We start from the raw sequence: 3,378 nt of genomic DNA, 5'->3' as shown, positions 1-3,378 counted from the left end.
TTTCCTTGATTAGTCATTCATAGTGACCCCTAGTTTGGCCTCTAGGAGATAGCTCTTGAACTCTCTTGATTGCCACTATTGTTTGTCTTTGCAATGCTTGAATCAAACGAAGAAATTGTCGATTAGCACGATTATTGAATTAGCATGTGGAACCAATATCCCTAGCATTTAGCTTATTGAATTACTTGATTAGTCTAATTTCGCTATCATAACACCAACCATTTTCTCACTTCAATCTCCAAAATAGCTTGATTTAGGCTAAAGATAACACCAACTAACTCCTTTGGGTTCGACCCTATACTTACCTATACTTGTTTTAGGTTGGTTTAGGATTTTATAAATAGTGCTTGATTTTGGGATAGACAATTAACGACTAGTTTAATCCTCTATCAAAAATGGCGCCGTTGTCGGGGAGTGAAATTGGTGCTTAGCTTTAGTTGTTGAGTCTATTTCATTTTAATTGAAAAAAAAATACAAAAAGATTTTGTTTCTTAAGGCTACATTTGTAGCCGTGCTACTAATATTTTCATTGAGTTTTGCATGCATAGAGCTCGTGATCGATCCATTGTGCCTTTTGACCCGGAAATCGAAAGGACTCTTTCAAGGAGAAGAATTGCTAGTCGATCCTTTGAATTTAGTTCTTCAAGCGAAGAAGGATTTGAAGAGGAACTAGGCATGGGAGAGCAACCAAGAGTTGCTTTGAAAGAATTGGGAATTCCCGGTGCGTACAAGTTTGAGAGTGGAATTGCTCCACCTACAACACCGGCAAATGACTTCGAAATTAGGCCGGCTATGATCGCTTTAATCGAAAGGAGACAATATAGAGGAGCTAAGAATGAGAGTCCGTTGAACCATCTCAAGGAGTTCGAAAAGTATTGCAACACTATCAAAGTGAACGGAGTTTCTCAAGAATTCATCCGGCTAAAATTGTTTCCATTTTCTCTCATAGGCCGAGCCTTGGAGTGGTTGGATAAGGAGGTAAAGCCAAATTCACTTCGAACATGGGACGAAGTCACCAAGGAATTCTTGTCCTAATTCTACCCACAAAAGAAAACGGCGGAGGCTAGAGCTTTGATTCAAGGTTTCAAGCAAAGACCTAATGAAAGCCTCTACGAAGCATGGGAGAGGTATAAAGAGTATCAAAGGAAATGTCCCCACCACGGAATTCCAACTTATCAAGTCATTCAAATTTTCTATGGTGGCCTAAGTTCTCAAGGAAAATCATGCCTCGATGGGGGTGCCAGAGGTCCCATAATGAATCGGACGGAAGAGGAAGTGGTGGACATTATAAAGGACGTGGTTAAGTACTATAGAGATTGGCAAGATGGTGAGAGGGATTCAACTAGCAAGAGTGGCTCTTCGGTGTATTCTATAGACCATCTAAATGCGATCAACAACTTATCCTCACAAATGACAAACTTGGGGAAAGAAATGACCGCAATCAAGGCCAAGTTGGGAGGTTCCTTTTCTTCTCAAGCTTCGAATTCTCCCTCCCAATTTAAGGGGAGAGGTACCTTTTCTAACTCTCAACCACCTCCCTCCTCAAATAATTTGCCTAATGGTTGCTTGTTTTGTGATGCATGTGGATCTTATGATCATGACTCTTGTAATTGCCTTCATGCTTCTCCGGAATGTGGTGATGATTTTGATAATAGTGAGAGTGAGCATGTGAATTATGTGTCAAATAATAATGTGCAAAGGTTTGATAATCAAAGAGGTCAATGGAATAGGAATTACCAAAACCAAGGTAATTTTGACAACTATAACCAAGGTGGTGGTTATAAGAACCAAGGGAACCAAAGTTCTCGTGGCAACTATAACAATCAAGGTTATAGTAGTCAAAATCAAAACCAAAATTATGGTAATCAAAACCAAAGTTATGGAAATCATAACCAAGGTAGTGGAAATCATAATCAAGGTTATGGTCAAAATCAAAATAAGGGTAATTGGAACAATCAAGGTAGGGGCAATTTTCAAAATAATTCTCAAAGAGGTCCCCCACCCGGATTTGTTCCAAAGACTCAAGGTGAAAATTCCTATTCACAATCTTCTTCTTCTAGGACCAATTTGGAGGAAATAATTGAAAATCAAACCAAGTTGTTGAACACATATATGGCTGTTAGTGACAAGAAGTTCAATGAAATGATGACCCACAACAAAATGCTCGAAAACAAAATTTCTCAACTTGCTAGTGCTTTGAAAGACCAAGCAAGCCCTTCTTCTTTACCTTCCCAAGGCTTAGATCCCAAGAAATCCGTGAATGCTATTGTTACAAGGAGTGGTAAGGTTCTTGAGGAGAGATTGCCTAGGAGGAGTGATAACAAGGAGGTCCCCAAGGAAGTTTTGGTTGAGAATGAGGGAAGTAGAGCATCTTTAGATGAGGTTGTGGTTGAGACACCAAGAGAGGTGAGAGTAGAGAAAGAGATTGTGAAACCCAAGCTCCCTTATCCCCAAAAATTCATGAGACACAAGTTGGATGAGAAATTTGGGAGATTTATTGATATGCTCAAACAACTTCACCTTTCTCTACCTTTCACCGTTGTGATCAACCAAATGCCTAATTATGCCAAATTCCTCAAAGACATTTTGAGCGGAAAGAGGACTTGTGATGTTGTGGAGACAATCAATTTGACTAAAAATTGTAGTGCGATCATCATGAACAAAATGCCACCCAAGTTGAAAGACCCCGGAAACTTTTCCATCCCTTGTGCTATTAACAAGATGCAATTTGATAATGCCTTATGTGACTTAGGAGCTAGTGTAAGCTTAATTCCATATTCGGTTTATCAAAGACTCGATCTAGGGGAACTCTTACCTTCTAACATTACCTTGCAACTAGCCGATAGGTCAATCAAGTTTCCAAAAGGTAAAGTGGAAGATGTTCCATTGAGGGTTGGGAAGTTTGTGTTCCCGGTGGATTTTGTTGTCTTAGACATGGATGAAGATGCTACCATTCCAATTATTCTAGGTAGACCCTTTCTTGCTACTTCGGGTGCTATGATAGATGTAAAGTGTGCAAAGATTTCCCTTAAGGTAGGAGATGAGGTCATATAGAATTCGATTTGAATGAAAGCATGAAATATCCAAGTTCTTCTCTTGAAAATTGCATGATGATTGACTCTCTTGATCATGTTGTGTCTTCCATGCATGAGCACTTGCTCACCTCTAACGATGCTCTTGAGAATGTTTTGTTGAATAAAGACAAGCTAGATGTACCATGCAAGGAGGTAGCATTGTATGAGGAATTACTTAATGGAAGCATGGAGGAAGTGGATGAACAATTGTGCTTGAAGATCTCAAGCCATGAAGCTTTGCAAGCGGCCGCAACAAAAGAAGGTAAAAGTGTGCCTATGGTAGAGCTTAAACCTCTACCATCAC

At 39.6% G+C, this 3,378-nt stretch overlaps 1 non-coding gene across 1 annotated transcript; it reads right to left on the bottom strand.

The window, feature by feature from the left end:
• Positions 1-1,060: 1,060 nt before the first annotated feature.
• LOC145637524 (small nucleolar RNA R71) lies at positions 1,061-1,166 on the bottom strand. The gene has a single exon (XR_014114298.1). It is a non-coding gene; the product is annotated as a small nucleolar RNA R71 (small nucleolar RNA).
• Positions 1,167-3,378: the final 2,212 nt, after the last annotated feature.

This window comes from Chenopodium album, chromosome 6 (assembly GCF_948465745.1).
Source record: "Chenopodium album chromosome 6, dcCheAlbu1.1, whole genome shotgun sequence".
Classification (NCBI taxonomy): domain Eukaryota; kingdom Viridiplantae; phylum Streptophyta; class Magnoliopsida; order Caryophyllales; family Amaranthaceae; genus Chenopodium; species Chenopodium album.
This window is presented reverse-complemented; position numbering and strand designations above follow the sequence as displayed.